The sequence below is a fragment of the Pinus tabuliformis genome, chromosome 8 (assembly GCF_031772625.1).
Source record: "Pinus tabuliformis cultivar Carrire ecotype Pingquan chromosome 8, CPIR1, whole genome shotgun sequence".
NCBI classification, from domain to species: Eukaryota; Viridiplantae; Streptophyta; class Pinopsida; order Pinales; family Pinaceae; genus Pinus; species Pinus tabuliformis.
Genome location: NC_142294.1, coordinates 808,198,209 through 808,216,252, shown reverse-complemented (window position 1 = coordinate 808,216,252; position 18,044 = coordinate 808,198,209).

Sequence of the window (18,044 nt, the reverse complement as noted above, 5' to 3'; positions counted from 1 at the left end):
ATCATTGTTCATAAATCCAACAATCGTAAAGAACATAACTCCCAATATGTGAATGAACAGGTGCACAACACAAAAGCTCTGTAATGGAATAGTAACAGTATTCTATTAAGACTAGCAATATTAGATCAAATCTTAAAAGAACAGTAATATGATGCAGAGTCAATACAATAGTTCTGTCTGTGGAAACCTTAATGAATTAAACATAACAGAGCATGTAATGTAAACTTATAAAACACATCAAATTACCAAATAACGACGATAGGAAAACCACACATAAACCAACGTAATAATACAGGAGCAAGTGTCCTCCAAGGCCGAGCCCTTAGCCTCCAGGGGTACACCGCTTGAAGTTGATCCAGATTAGAGATGAAGTAATCACCAAGTTTGTATTAATGCATAAAGCAGAATTACAATAAACCAGTTCTTAGCGAGACTCGATGATCAAAGTTTTGATCTTAAAATAAATTACATAAAAGCATAACCATGTCTAACTCTCTCTCCCTTGAGCTAACAATGTTGTCCCTTTTATAAGGGTGACGGCTACGATGTCTAAGTGCAAAAATAGATAAAACAACGATCCCTCGGGATGAAGGATCCTGAGGGATTCGCCGAACCGTTAGTCCTCAGTCATTTCTTTTTTCTCCTGTGCCGAGCTGATATCTCCACCTCCTTTTCCGGGCTGATTCACTTTGATTTGCTTTGCCTTGTTTGCATTCGGTCTCCTGTCAAAAGGACAATGGTTAACCCGTCCTTGTCCTTTCCTTTGGAACAGAAACTTCTCGTTTTCACTCCTCCCTACATAAGGAAATGACAATTGTCAGTGTTTTAGTCTTGCATATTAATCTCACATGTTTAATTATAATTCTTTATCATTTTCCGAGTTCATGATGCAAAAAGGTTTGCAAGTTCTAATGAAAAGATACTGAAATAATCATAAAAAAAACATACCTTCTTTAGTACTCCACACACCCCCCTGCTTACCCTGTTTCATGCCCTCATGAAAACATTGTAGTTGACATGCAAGGCAGTGAAAGAATAGGTTGGAGATGGAATCTCATGTGGAGGCCTACAGCCATGATGAGTAACTAGGTAGTCAAAGAAATGGCTTGTCTGACCCTCGGGCATCTCATACAGGGCTTGGTATCCGGGTGTAGGGTGCCAAATAATTGGACTCTGGAACCTATATCCAAACCAGGATGGCCCTACCCTCAAAATGATTTCACCATAGAGGTGCAAGCGGTTGGTAGCTAATTTAAAATTCTGATACTTAAATGGTTCCCTGAGCTGGATATTCGGATTAGAGATTTGATATTGAAATTTGGCTACATCAATGGCAAGGTCTTTGATAGAAAGAAAGTATTCTAATCCCTGTCAAATGAGTGCCTCATGCATGAGTCCTAATGTTTCAATTACACCCGGAGTCTTCATGAGGTTTCTATGTGCTTTCCACAACTGTACTGGGTTCCTAGGCTCAGCCCTTACCCACAAATCTAAGCCGTTTTCTTGCCTCTGGAAAGTATTATAGGCTTTAAGCCATTTAATTTGATTAACCCCAAATGAGATTAATGCCTACAATTGGATGTCTCCAACAAAAGGGCTAGGGTTCAGCTCGGTCTCCTAGTCTAATACAAGGTTATGTAAATAGAACTCACACAATAGTCTCTAGAGTTTTACCCCGTAGTGCTTATAACAGTCTATAAAATCATTGACAGTGTTAATTTGTATGGGAGCACCTACTTTAATAGCCTTTATTTTTATTTGAAAATACCGTTCCAGTAGAAATAAGGCATAATTCTTGGCAGGGGCTCTACATGCTAAGACGTCATTGTATAAAGAACACAAGGTATCCATCTGCTTGATAATGATATCTAGCCTACGAGTTACCTTTGCGACTTTCTCTTGTTCCTTTCGCCAACCTTCAAAAGCCTGGCTTTCGGATTGATTGACGTTCCTAAGCTGCTGTTGTAGCTCTTCATACTTTTCGCGAGGGACCATTTGCTCTCTAAGCTTTTCTGCTTCTTGCTGAGCTTGCTTCAACCCCTTTCGCAGGGTTACTGTTTTTGGATCTCTTCTCCATGCAGCAGTGGAGGCCGGGAGTTTTACCTGAACCTTCCTATTGCATTGCTTTGAGTTCATAACCCTTATCACTCCTGAAAGTGGTGCCTCCGTCTGAATTTCCTTATCACAGGTCATCATCTCATCCATTTCTATTTTAACGTGAATATCAGTCTGTTGCTGTTCCTTTTCAATTGGAACAACAGTCTGTTTCTCAGCATCATTTGGAATAGCAGCCTCATTCTCGACAGGGTTTTGAACAGCAGGATGAATTTTGGTCCTCCGCCCCTTTGCCTTGCAGGGTTTTGCTGGAGTGGTCACCTTTTTCCTTCTTAAAGTCCTCTTTACCCTTTGCCTTTCTTTCAGGATCCTAATCTGCTGGTGGAGCTGGACTATTATATTCAATAATATATGCTATTCCTTTCGCAGTTCTTTAATTTCCAAAATTTCCTTAGAAGGAACAGCTGGTTGTTCTCTATGGCCTGGACTATGACTAGTTCCTGGATTTTCCTTCTGGGGTGTTTCTTCACTGTTCTGCTCTGGCTGTTCTGGGGCAGGAACCCTAACTGGTTCGGTCATTTCTTAGGCGACTTCTCTTTCTGCCCCTGTTTCCTCCGGAATTTCTTCCGGTGTCTTCTGGTTAGGAATGGATTGTTCCTGTTCAGTATCTCCTATCATCTCTTCATCATGAACAGGCAGATTCTCTTCTTCTGCCTCCTTTGCATGTGATTCTTCAGGTGCATTTTCCTCTTGGGGTTTATTTTCATCATGGAGGTCTGATGCACTGGAAGGTTGGCCATATTCGCCCATATTGGCCAAGACTTTGGCCAATTCATCTTCTCCCACTGGGTCCTACAATGGGCTACCTTCATGCTGTTCCATTTCCTCCTCCTTCTCAGATTGCTCAGTTTCTTCTTCAGAATGATTGGCTCCTTCTTCATTTTCTTCTTCTTCAGATTGCTCGGCCTCCCCTTCTGGCCGTGAGGGTTGCTCATCTTCAATTTTTACCGGCCGGCTGGTGTTTTCCTGGAGCTTCTCCAGCCTCCCTCGTATCCGTGCTAGCTAGACCAATTTCCTGCGTTTTTCTGGCCGTTCGGGTGTACCGGTGGTATGTTTACGCTTTTACAATTCCTTGCATTTTTCTAGACGCTCGGATGTACTGGTGTCATGTTTCTGTTTTGCTAATTCCCTACGTTTTTCTGGACGCTCTGGTGTACTGGTGGCATGTTTACGTTTTGGGGATGGTGCGGTCAATCCCCCATTTATCATGGCAATTAGCTCTTCCCATCTGCTCCGCTGTTGGGTGAGGCTATGGCTGACAATTAACCGAATCAACCCATGATGACTAACAACTGGCTCTACATGTTGTGCCTTTTTTTATGCTCCATGCAATGACATGAAGTAACAAATTCAAAAATGTAGGTAAATTTACAGAGCATTTCTGCTTTAGTACAGCTAAGAGTTTAAGATGTCGTGGTCTTACCACGTCTTTTCTGCCTTCACAGGTGATGTAGATTTGAACGGTCCTTGCCAATTCTGCCCAGGGCTCTCCTAGCATTGCTGGCAGAACTCCCTTTCCTCTAATTGCCAGGCTCTGGCCTTCGTCCTGGAAGATTTCTATAATCTTCTGCAATCTCTCCTTTTTTAACGTCCATACAGGTCTGGTGGATGGTAGTCCCGAGACTTCTACGATTATGTCATCAGTGACTGCTATATGTCTCTCCCTGACTGTGGAGTAATCCTCTTGCAAATTCTGCAGGAATTCAATTGCCACCGTCTCGTTAGACTCCTGCAAGCCGTTGAGATAAGTCATCTACCCTGCTCTTGCCAGGATTTCCCAGGCAACAGCGAAGACTGTCAACACCTGCGGTTCCCTCCGAATCGATCTTCCTCCCATGGTTTCACTGTAAACTCTCAATGGAACGGCAGTTGTTCGTGCTGTTGAAACACAGAGAGGCTAATAGACGCAAGACTTGTTCAAAAAACAGAGTATACAATAGAAATGGCTTATGAACAGCAATTCATGCAAAAAAAATAAAAATAGTATGCCGTTGAACCGTGCCATACCCTAGTACACAACTTTCCCGAATAGTGAGCTGACACGTAATCCAGGGAATAATGAGGTTAACCTCCCCCCCCCCCCCCCCCCACAATGTGATAGGCTGTCCCAGCCGTCAAATAAAGGAGCAGCGCCCGCTCTGAAACAGAGTCATAAAGGAACAACGTATGGTAATATGCCATGTTTACAAAAACAACGAATTACCGAAATCGAGGCGTAGAGTTAGATCGCTTATTACATAAGAGGCTGCTGTGATATGATGCGAGACTGGGAGGATAGGACATCTATCGTACTTTCCAAATCTCGTGCGGTCATTGTCAATTACTCTGCCATGATTGGTGATAATAAATTTACATGCGCTATATAATTCGAGAAATGATATATGATTAATTACTAAGGTATAAGAAACAGAAGGGTATTAGTAACTTACCTATTGGTGTAAATAATGTGACTTCAATACCATTCACAGTGCTCTGTTGCCAACAGGTGTCCTTAACCTTGGCAAAGTTGTTAATTTCACCCATGGAACCATGATCCTTTGTGTATACTTAGGGAATGTTGTGTGATGTCAAAATGTAGGCCATTATGCTAGCTTGGTGACCAATTGACCATAATGCCATTCACGAGGAAGGAGCAAAAAGTGGGTAGGCTGGCTCGTGATGAGACCTCCTGTTCCAAGGGTTTTTTATTTGATATACCTTTTGGACCATATCCCTGGTGTGGTGGCCATAGTGGGAATGCCACTTCGCTTTCATCCTCATGATCATGGTAGGATGGCTCTTGATGAGACCCCCTATCCTGCATTTGACAACTTATAAGTCATGTTTACTTTTTTCTTTCTTTTTCATAAAGTACTTTCCCTTATTTATAAACAAGGGGTGGTTCAACACTCCTTAAGAGTAGGAATGGTGGAAGAAGTCTTAACATCTCAATATGAAGATATAAACCCTTTGTTCTTATTCCTAAATAATAATCAAAGAGGATTAAAAAGGGGTCGTCATGATAAAGATGAACAATCATAGCAGAATTAGTAGAACAATGACAGCAAAAGATAAGTGTGTCCTTCCTTTTGACCTTTTACCAATGCAGAGCCTTATAAAAATAGCGATTTATGATTGGCTGATTTCAGTATGTTGTGATTTTGTATCCATTGCATAAGTGCATAGCTGTATTCTAAAAGACTTGAAAGAATAGGAGCAATAACATCCTCAATTTAGGACAGCAAAAGGAACAAGCTGTTTCACAAGGAGAGTAAAAGCATGCAAGAAGTGTTTCTTTTGGAAAAAGGGCCAACAAGAGACATCAAATAGCAGAAAATGCAAATGTCGTTCCTTTTAAAAAGGAACAACAAAGATGGAAAACGTTGTTCCTTTGGAAAAAGGAACAGCAGAACACATAGATGTCGTTCCTTTGGAAAAGGAACAACAAAACATACCAATGTCGTTCCTTTGAAAAAGGAACAACAGAAATAAAAAATGTTGTTCCTTTGGAAAAGGAACAACAAACACACAGAAATGCAAAAAAATGCCGTTCCTTTGGAAAAGGAACAGCAGTAACCAAAAATGTTGTTCCTTTGGAAAAGGAACAGCAAAAGACGCAAAAGTGTCATTCCTTTGGAAAAGGAACAACAGAAATAAAAAATGTTGTTCCTTTGGAAAAGGAAAAGCAAAAACACACAACTGCCATTCCTTTGGAAAAGGAACAACAAAAACACACAAATGCCATTCCTTTGGAAAACAAACGACAGAAATAAAAAATGCTATTCCTTTGTAAAAGGAGCAACAAAACACACAAAAGAAAAAGAACCAAATTGCAACAAGATGACGGCTGATCCAAAGGGGGTTGCTCTTTTGAAAAAGGAACAACCAGAAGAAAATGTTGTTCTTTTGAAAAAAAGAAAGGAACAACAAAAATAATAACAGCAAAAATATGTACAAAAATTATTCAAGAAAAGAACTTATGTACAAACTGTAGAAAGAAATGAATTCCTTAATGAATTACAGGTGAGGAAGACTTCTCTTCCTCCCCCAAAATCTCCATATCAGAGTCTCGGCGTAGCCGCTAGCAGAAGGACTCCCACGTGAGTGGTTTGCGATAGAGACGAAATCGGTGGCCATTTTCCTTGAAGGCATATCCAGAACCGTCAACAATGATTAGAGTAAGGGTCCCATTGTCATGTACCTTCTGGATTTTGTATGGTCCCAACCAACGAGTCTGGAGTTTCTCGGGGAAGTCCTAAAACCTGGAGTCCTACAACAGAGCCCAGTCTCCCTCGTGGAAGACTTTATTTTTAATGAGAGCATCATTCCATTTAGCTCGCTGCTGTTGGATCAGGGCAGTGTTTTGAAGTGCAGAGAGCCTAATTTCATCTAGCTCATTGATCTGTTGTAATCGATTAATCTGTGCCTCGGTTAGATCTAGGCCAACTTCCTGTGCTATTCATAATGTCTGGATTTCGAATTCTATGGGGAAAATGGGTTGTTTTCCAAACACTAATTGATAAGGTGAGTAACCAGTGGTGCTTCTCCATGTTGTTCTATAAGCCCACAATGGTTCAGGTAGTCTGGTAGCCCAATCATGTCTATGTGATGCAATGGTTTTCATTAGAATTGCTTCTATTATTTTATTGCTGCTTTCTACCTGTCCATTCGCCTGTGGGTGATATGGAGTAGTGATTTTATGCTGGACATGATAGTTGTTGAGTGTTGCAGCTATTCTATTCCCAGCAAACTATGGTCCACTGTCTGTAATTATTTCTCTTGGAAGGCCATAATGTACAAATAGATGGAATAGGAACTGTATGACAGAGTCCTCTGTAGCTCTAGGCAATGCTTCTGCTTCAACCCACTTGGTGACATATTCTGTTGCCACCAAAATATAAGTTTTCTGGTTTGATGATGGGTTAATTGGTCCAACAAAATCAAGAGCCCATCGCTCGAATGGTTTAATGACTAACTGTGGTTTCAGAGGCATCTCATCAGACTGACCAGGGCGTCCTGCTCGCTGGAAACTGTCACAGGCTTGGACAAATTTCTTTGCGTCTTTGAAAATCATGGGCCAATAATACCCTGTCTGCAGCACTTTATGTCCAGTTCTGCGATCGGTGAAATGTCCACCACATGGTCCGTCATGGCAGGCTTTTAAAATGTCAAAGATTTCATCTTCTCGAACGCATCTCCTGATGTGCATGTCTGCCCCTGTGTGAAACAAATAGCCCCCAATCCACGAAAATCGAGCACTCCGCTGAACAATCTGTTTCCGCTCATTAGGGGTTAGATGCTTTGGTAATTTACCTACTACTAGGTAATTGGCAACATCAGCATACCAAGGTGTTTGAGCCACAGCAAACATTTAAGATGAACACCCCACAATCATGGAAGATAAATAAAACTATAAAATAGTAGGTTGTAAGATAGAAAAGAAAAAGAATAACATAATTAAAAGTGATTAAAAAGGAACATTTGTGAAAAAAATATATGTATTATTTAAATATAAATGGACTAAATCATAAAAACAAAAAGAGAAGCCATTGTAAAAATAAATAAAGTATTAATAAATTAAAGTGTGGGTTAATTAATATTTTATTAATAAATTAAAGTATGGGTTAATAATATTGGATATTAATTATTAACAAAATATTTTGCGATTAAAAACTAAAACGAAAACATAAAAGTTAAAAGAAAACGTATAAATGGAATAACAAATATTATGAAAATGCCAATAAATTGATAGTAAGAACAAAACAAAGGTGGTTAATAAATAAGATGATGTATGGTAGGTTTTCAAGATTGAAGAAGTATGTATTTGATTTCTCAATTAAGATTATTATGATGATTTTCGATATCTATTTTTTATGAAATGATGCAAGTATATTAGAAAGATTGATAGAGTCTTGAAGTAAGAATTTTGGTTTGGTAAAAAACAACATGAGTTTTTAAGAATTTACTAATTTGGCCTATGTATGTTTCATAAGAGAAAATAATTTGATGGACTTTTTGGACAAGCATGGGATCAAATTTATCTCTAGGTATTACAAATAATTATTTAAGGGTTTTGTAGAGTTTAAATAGAGTTTCTATATTTATTTTTGCGAAAACTTTGAAATGTGATTGATGGTGCGTTGGATGTAGAGAAGAGAAACAAGAGCTAGACTCGAGGGATCAGGAAATGGATTTTTATATTTGGAATGGAGATTCGAGTGAAAGGATTTATGGATTTTATAGGTTGAATAACTATTGTCCACAAATACTTTTGTAAGGTGGAATTTTTCTTTCTCAAGGAAATAATCAGAGATTTTAATGACTAGAGTAACAAGAGTTTTTAAAATGATAGATTTTTGGGAAACATGATAGTGAGAAAATGCATGAAATACCTTCATGTTTAGTGTGGTTCTTTCTGGTAAACTTGGTGGGTAAATATGTCATTTGGAAGAGAAGAAATAAGAACATTCAAAAAGGGGAGAAAATTATCTTTTCCAATTTCATAGTAAAATGGATATGGGGAAAAAGGAGACAATTGTCTTTAAGAACTTCATAGTAAATTGGATATGGAGAGAAATGTTGTTAAGATGGTTAAATAAAAAGGTCAAAGAGGGATTTTCATGAGGCCAAATGATGATGGCTTCATCAACAAATTGAAATTGGTATTTCAAATTAAGATGAAATATTATTAAGACTAAGGCTTCAAAATATTCAATTAAAATATTAGTGACCATTAGGGATATGGAAGACCCCATGGTTGTACCTTCTATTTGTTCATATCATATCTCTTTAAATGAAAAAAAAAAAACTGAGGTAAGATATATTACAATGTGGTTAAGGATTTCAGGGTCAACAAGTTTAAAGGTGTTGAATTGTTTTAATAAAATCATTGGAATATTTAATAAATGAGAGATTTTTTCCATCAAAGGAGGATAATTTATTAGAAATAAAGCAAGATAGGGCATGGGTGGGAGCTCATATAACACTTATTATTAGTCAAAGAGGAAGGATATTTTTCATTATTATAAATATTGGATTTTCCATAGATCCCAAGGTTTTGCGAGTTTTAAGGAATAAGTTGATTTTGAATGGAGGGATCAAGTAGGACTATTTTATGCCCTTATTAACTAAGTTGGTAATGAATTTGATTGGGTTCCATGGGGAATTCGCTCAATGAACCTCTAACATATCACGTGCATTCGTGGCAAACTAAAAAATACCCTTAATTTGACTACATATTGGAAAATACCTCTAAAAATCACATTATTTAACCCCCTACCAATATGAAGCTAATAAACCTTCCCAATTAAAAAACCCTACCTTCACTAGATATTGTAGGTATCCATTTTTTCATTAAATTTTTTATACCCCTTTATATTTTTTTATTAACTTTGAGGTCCATTTTTTATACCTTTTAATATAAAAATTGTTGGCAAAACAATAGCAAACAAGTTGAGAACCTAGGTTCAGGCACAGAGGCCAACAAAGAGTCCATTGTAGTATAGAGTAACGTTGGAATTTTCACTTTACTCAAGAATATTAAGGCGTCTCACCTGAGGCATGTCACGACCTTACTTAGTTGAGGGGTTGGCACTAGGAATTGGGAAAAATCATATGAAAGCTACTAACATTCACTAAACCCATAACCGAAACATCGGATTGTTGTAGCACCTACAACCACCCTCCAAAATTTTTCTTTCACTTTTTTTGGAGCCTCCCTCCTCAAAATATTAGTAGCATGTCTTGCACTGCTCAGATACTTGTGTTTCACTCAATTTTATCTTTCACTTTGTAGCAAATGCTTACTTTCTTTGCCAACTAATCACAAGTTGATCTCATGTCTTGGTTTACAATTAGTTCTTGTGTTGTCTTGGAAAATTACACAATCCTAGAGGGTTTCCTGCCTTGCTATCCATAATTGCGCAGAGCATTCCGACAGACAATCTTTCTTAGAGAAATTGTGTAGAACATCCCGACACTGGGCTTCATCTCAGGAATTGTGCAGACCCAGCTAGCAACGTGTCTTCAACTGGGAAACTACACAAAGCATGAGAGGCAGCCATAGCCACTCATCCCAGGAATTGCATAGAAACATTCCATCAGTTGCTGCCTAATGCATGTGCTGGCAAGTTGCCCGGTTCCCTCCAGAACTATGCAATTTCTCGATGCAAGCATGGCAGCCTTTCCCGAAAAAAGAAAAAAACCAGAAAGGAGAAAAAAAACCCTAAAAAATTGGGATCTATTTTAAGCATTAGGAGTTACACTCAAGTTTATTTTAGAAACTTCCCGCCACTTGTCACTTTTTCCTAGATTTTTTGGCATGCACATCATAAACCCTAAATTGATCAAATCTATTTCAACAATGCCCCAGAGCTCATTATACACATTTGAACTTGGAGATATGGAATTCCTAAGGCATCTAGGAACCTTCGGCATAGTTGGCACAACTTTTTTGGGTAAGTTTCACTTTTCAAGTATTTTGCTACTTTTTTTGTCACTTTTATTTCCTTGGCTTGTGTGAGTGTTGTTTTGCATGTTTTATTGAATGACTACTAGAATTTTAGTTTTGTTTTAACTTGTATAAGTGTTGTTTTAAGCTTTTCATTGTCTTTCTTACGTGTTGCATGCATAACATTGTTTTTGCACTAACGGTTGTCATTGTGGCGACTCTCCCCACCAGCGTCGTTATTCGTTCGTTTGACTAATTCCTATATTGGTTTTGATTACATGCATGATCATTCACTCACATCTGCACCATCCTTCACTCATGCATTCAGATCTACTCGTTTTCAAGTTTCCCTTGGGCATATATGGGCTACCTCAGCTCAGATCTTGCTTTTCCCAGCATGCATTGTGCATTCCCAGAACTCAAGGCTCTGCCTTGCCTCCAGGAATTGCGTAGAAGCTACCTGTCACTATCCTCTAGCTGTGCTTTGCGCAATTTTGGGAGACAACTCCCAATCTCTCCCATTGGGATTACGCAATGCGCAGTCCTAGCTAGCAGTCAAGCTAGACTGAACTGTGCATTGCATAATTCCAGTCCATAGTCAGCCTAGATGGACAACGCTTTTTGTAGTTCCTGTTAGCAGTAGGTCTAATTGGTAGTTGGGATTGTGCAATGTGTAGTTCCAGCTAACAGTCTCCCAGCCTTTGAGAGTCACTAATGTGCAATATTTCCCAACAGTCACCTAGTTTGTTGCATGATCGATCCTTGAAGTGCTTTGTGTTTCTAAGCTAAAATTTGTTTGTCGTGAGTGTCCACTCTGGCTCCAAGTATATAATTGTTGAGCAGTCTCTCAACAATGCAAGAATCATGGTTTCCAAGAGAGATGGATCAAAGGACACTGTAGAGAGAAGAATTAGAGACGTAGTTGAACATGCATTAATGAACTTGCCCATCAATGCAGACATGCAGTTTTTCGTAGAGGACATGAATATCACATGGAAATAAATAAAGGACAAATTTGCAAGAAATTTCAAGGAAGATCTGGAAGATCGACAAGTCTATGTCAACATTCACAATTCAGGCTTGTAGTAGGTTGCATGTTTACCCTACCTTCCCATGCACAGATATCATTCACTGGGTTGTCTCACATATCGATCCTGAGACGATGACATTGAGCAATACTAGTGGGACACATCTTGCCACCTTTAGGACAGAAAACTACCATCAGATGTATCACTTTCCACAGTCGATGAACTACATGGATGCATTGTTCTTCACTCCCAAAAACAATGTAAACACTAGAGATATCATGAAGCATTGGGTAAAAGAGCCATCAAATTTCAAGACGACACCCAACCAGGTCTACAAAACGAAGTCACTCAGGAAGGCTTACCAAATCCTAGTCATATTTTCATGTCGCTTGTATGGCCAAGAGAGCATGGAAACCTTCCCGCAAAGTTGGGTTGTTATGTTAGATCAGTTGGAAAATGAAGGAAGGCCTTTCAACTGGTCGGACATGTTGGCTCTTCAGCTAAAAGTGCATGTGTCAAATGCCCAGAATTTTCCTAAGGATGGACAAGAAATATTTTATATGTACGCATACCTACTTCATGCAATATGTGCCCAACAATAGTTCCCTGGCATGGATTTGACATGGAAACCATCAACGGAAACTGTAAACGTTTATTACAAGTTTCTCTCTAAGTGCAGTTACTAAGGATTCATGGCAAGGCTATCTAACCACTTCATCTCCTTGCTATACAAGATGATATTTGAATAGGATCCACCTTGCATGTCCCAGGAAGCGATGCAGGAATTGCTTAACATTGCATATTGGCATGCCTCACCCAGTGGCACCTTCATTAGGATGTTTGGCACAAAGAAGCCTCTGAATGAGCTACCGATGTTTTCCACGGAAAAGTTGGTCATGCAAGAGGTTGCATACCACATCTCCATAGGGTTATCAGTGGGATTGCATAGGATGAAGAAGGCACCATGGCCCACTCTTCCCTTGTGGATTGGGTTGCATGATATCTGTACCTTGAAAGATGTAGATGTCGAGGCTGAAGACTTGAAGAAGTTTGGGTTCAACACCAAGATCTTCAATATGTATGATCCCCACTGCATATGCAAGAACCACTATGCGAAAGTGTATTACCCATGGATCCATGAGGAATGTCAATGGCTAGAGGAATATCCTTGGAGATATTTCTACAACTCCTCTAGGCTCAATGAACTGGTAAGCATAGCTGTAGAATGGAAAGAAGCACTGCAAGAAGCAACACCGTAGGAAACAACAACAACAACAACGACAGTGAGAAGTAAAATCATGCAAGAGAAAGGCAACAGGAATATTGCAGAGAGCGCAAAGGCTGAGCAAAGCTACGAGTTAAAAGAAGGTCCACTTGTTAAGAGAGTAGCATTGGAGATAGATTCAAAGAGGCGACACCGCGAAAGGAGAGTAGAGTGGAAGAAGTGAGAGAAACAAAGGTTGGAAGAGACAGAAAGGAGATTGTAGGAGATGAAGAAGAATCTGAAAGTAGAACAAGAACTCAAGAGGAGAGAAAGGGAAGAAAGGCAGAAACAGGAACAGGAAGAAGGACAAGGCGCACTGACATAGAAAACTACATAGATGCAGGTTGAGACAACAGAGCAGCTAGAAGATGAAGAAGAGGGTGAGCAGATGTTGGTTCAAGAACTTGCTCAGTAGGTTGAGCAGTTGGTTGAGGCAACATACATGGAGATGGAACATGAGCTAGAGGAACAAGACATCGATCTCATGCTGTGAGTATCTAAAGTTGCAGCATAGTCTCCACCACCTCTAGAATCACAACCAGTATTGAGTGAGTAAGGAGAAGTTGTTCTCCTTGATGAGGATCTGGAGACAGATGTGTAAAATATGGCATTTGATGAGTCATCAGAGAGGATTGTACAAACATGAAAAAAGCAACTCTCAGATGATCATACATCACCTGCGAACACAGAAGAAAAGGTGATTGTACCAGATGTTAGAAGTCATTTATTTTCCATGGCCAAGGCTTCTAAGTCTTATGCAGAAGCCACAAGTTCAATGGTCAAGTTCTTGATAGAAAGAATGATCAAATGGCAAAGGACTTGTAAGAGGCCAGACAAAGAACAACATAGTTCGTGGGATATGCCATGACAGAGATGAAGAAATCAATAGTGGCGGAGATATCAACTTTGGAGGCCACCATGCGGACAATGTATAGAATATTTGTCATTGTTCACAAAGCGGTTGTCCATCTATACGGCTTTCAGCAGTAGTGCGCACAGACAACCCAAACTCTCAAAGACATTCACATTTTTATTGTGCACATGCAAGAATGTTCGACATCTGAAATATTATAAAAAAATAGTTTCCAAAAGCGTTAATTTTTTATTTGCATTTTATGATAATTTATTTACTTTTAAAATGGCTTTTTTTTTATCATTTAGTCCATTGATATTTAAATAATACATAATTTTTTTTTTCAAAAATTCTCTTTTTTAATCACTTTTCCATAATTATCTATTATCTTTTTCTTTTCTATATTACAACCTACAATTTTATATTTTTATTTATCTTCCATGATGGTGGGGTGTTCATACTAAATGTTGGACATTTGAAATATTATAAACAAATTATTTCCAAAAGTTTATGTGTTAATTTTTTTTTTTGCATTTTTTTTATTGTAACACCCCTAAGCATGAGACAATGACATTACTTTTACTGACATTACTTTCATTTTTACTTTTATTGTGGTTTACAAAACAATTTTGGAATTTAAATTAAAAAACACTTAAAAGAGGAATATAAGAAAATAACATAACGATATTTATTTTTTTGTTAGTATTCTGTTAAATTCTTCTTAGTTAAGGAAATATCATAAATAATTGAAAAGAGAATCTTGCCTTCTAGGTAGCTAAAGAAAAACAGTTACTCATTTCTGATAGGAATGAAAAAAAAAAGGAAAAATTGTCTCTAAGAAGGGGGGAGATTATGATAGGACACTTCCTAAGAGTGAAAAACTGAGAAGGGTCTTCTAGATTTGGTAGTAGTTATTGGAAAGCATAAGAAAAGGTCCTGTAATGGTTTCATCCTTAACTACTTTGGAAGCCAGGAGACTCGAGGGGAGGCTGGGACGTGATTGCTAGACTCATAGGTTGGGTGGTTAGTAAGTTACTTTCCTGATCAGATTCCTTACCAGACTGGGTTAAACAGATAAGTATTAATTCTCTTGAATAAACTGGCTTTCTATTTTTGGATAACTAAAATAGGAGGGTTAAATTAAAGAATGCATAAGTTGGTTAGTTTGTTGATCTAGTACAAGAATAAATGGAAAATGTGTGATGAATGAAATGAAAGATAGAGATTCGTCGATGGGAGTGTTGAACGGAGTGAACACAGACCCCGAAAGAATGCATGGGATATGATGCAAGGCACGTATATGTAGGTGTGACGACCTGCCTCCTGGTCCTCTCCAAGCACTTTGAGTATCGAGGAGTTTAAAGAACCTTGGGTGAAACATCCGTTTGCATGGTATTCTACAGGTGGTGGCATTAGTGGTGAGTTGATGGATAGTGGCATGAGTCGTTATCACCCGAGCAATGCCTAGCTATGGTGTGCAATTAACATTGAGAGTTGTGGATTTCGGTTATTCCAAGAAACTTGGTATGTGAGTTTAGAGCAGGTAAATGGTTGTTTCCATGGACACCTGGTTTGGGAGAGGGGGTGTCTGAGTCATCGAAGTTCCTTCCTGCATTCACAAGGGTCTACCTTTGACAATTGCTTGTTTGGTCTACGAGTTAAATCTAGAACGAAGGAGTCAAAAGGGAAGATTGATTTTATTGGAGCAGTGCTAGTTTAGTAGGGGTCTAGGGATTCTCTTGCTGCGCAATTGGGGTTAGGTGGGTTTCTCATTGAATTGGAGGGATACGGTCATAGTCACCCCCACTGGCGCTTTCGCTGGGACCATTTGGTCTTGGTCGCATCTATGGGGTGGTTGCATTGCTCTATGGGTGGTCGTTTGGCTTGCGGGAGACCTTCTCAGGGTGGGCATTAGAGATTTGTCTGCGGCTGTAGTGAGTCTGAGATCCTTGGAGTCTATCTTAGAGAGACTAGAGGTGGTCTTGTCAGTAGGAGGGGTGAATTTTCCCTCAATGCAATTATGATGTGGTTTTCGGTGGATCAACATGTGCCTTTCTCCTTGCATGTCTCATTATTTACCGCATGTGAAGCCCAATTTAGGTAATCTAGAGGGAGGTGCGAGCCTCTCCTAGATGGAGCTGGATTCCATCCCTAATTTTCAGGTCGTGGTAGCTCTAGAGGGGGTTGCTTGAGATAGGTAGCCTAAATGGGTCACGAAGGTGGCAGAATGGGAGGCGAATGTCGGGGGCACTCAGATGTAAGAGATGGCAATGCCCAGGGAGGTTCAATCAGTGGTTGAGGTAGCTGCTCCCAGTGAGGTCAGGATCATGGCAGGTCGACTTTGTTGTATCTCCCAGAGACAACCTTGGATTTCTTCAAGATCAGTGCTTGGGAACATTTAAAATAGTGTGTCTCAAATGATTTATAGGATACTGAAGACAACACTTATGATCAATAGATACATATGTACATAGGAAATAGATTGGTTCATTAATCCAAAAGAAATAAAACATAGATTTCTAGTACTTCTTCACACGTTCAGATCTCATAAATAAGCATAAAAATAGCGGAGGCTGAGAGCTTCAAGGTCTTACAGCTAATAATCTTTGCAGAGTGTGTGAGAGAGGAAAAGAGAGAAGACTAACTCATCACATAGACTGTAAGGGTTCAATACTTCTATACTTAACACACAGAGCTTGAGGCATTAAGGATTCTATGCTTATTTGGGCTACAAGCAAAAATAATGAATGAAGGGGGAGTTGAGAGCTATGATTCATGTGCTGCGGATTTAAAGATCTAATCTCAATATTCCTCAGAGGCATATACATAAACAATGTTCAGACAAATGAATCTGTGAAATAGTTACAAACATTTGCATTAACATATAGATACTAATGAATCTGTGAAGGAGCTTGAAACACATCTAGAAACAATAATTACATGAATTTAGGGAAGAAGCATGGACATAAAAAATGAGTTAAACAAAGGGGAACACATATTGTAATCCCTTGAAGAGGGAATCAACTCTATTTCCTTGATATTATGAAAAGATATGTATTACAAAGGAGATACAGTCTGAAAATAAAACATGCAGTGTTTTCTCTAGAATTTCTGAACCTGAACTAAGTATTGCTTTCCTCTATTTATCCGAGGGGAGCAAGAAGCTACATTACATCAAAAATATCTATCCCTAGACTTAGTTGTCAAGTCAAATAGCTGTATCAGTCTTGAATCGATATGTGGCCCAAAAGGGTATTACAGAAATGAATGCCTCATTGGAAGGAAGGCATGTTACAGGACAAAACTAAGTAAATAACTGGACATAATAGTAAATGAAAGTCTTTTTGCCAATCATGTGATCACATTGGCCTAAGGCTATAATTTTTCATGGTATGGCCTCTTGTGCTGCTCAACTGCCCCCGTCGCTTCTACCTTTACTACTGAGATGTCTTGCTCTGTGAAGTAGGGGTTGGGTCAACTAAAAGTGCTTTCCTTTGCAGTCCTTTGTTGTGCAGAGGGACCAAGCCCCATGTTGAACCATTAATCCTCCTGAATCCTGTGTATTGCTCCATCGTTGCACCATGCTCCCTTAAAGTCTCCTAGCTGCCGGCTCATTCACCCATTAAACATATGTACTATACAACCAGTGCCTTGACATGGTGGGTGAGCCGCATTCCACGGAAACAACACAGTCATGCGGTCGCAGGATTTTTCCTCTGAAATAGGTGAAAACAGGTGTTTTTTTGGATTTCCCCTTTAGCCCCCCTTATCGTAGCCCTTTTTGTGCCTTTCCTCATATGACTAGGAGCTGGGACCGGGGGTTGAGCTTTGAGGTGCTAAGGCCCTTGTACCCGTGTTTGGAGGCCTTTTCCTTTGTTATCAGATTCTCCCGCATATCAACACTTCAACACTATTTTACCCCGCTCTACACTTTGCCCTTGGCGCGGACCGAAAATTTAGACGCAAGGTCCCTATAGACCCTATCGTAATCCTTTATCACATTCGAGGGGAGTGCACGCATATCGCAATCACACAGTGCCAATGTCTTGAGATTTTTTCCTTTAACTACTGCAATCGCCAGTCTGCGAGGTGACATCATCACTACCATGTGTCACCTTGTGAGTGGTGACATGTGGCACTCGAAAATGGCCCCATGTCACCCATGAAAACATTGAAACTGGGTGAAACGTGTCCTCTACCATTTCATCAACTGTATTGCTATGTCACTGATAACGTTAGCTACCATGTCAGCTAAGAGGGCCAATCAAAGACCTCCACATGGTCCCCTCGAGGAGAGAGAAAAGGGCCTACCCGACCCTATTCTGCAAGCATTTCCTTTGTATTTTGGAATCAACA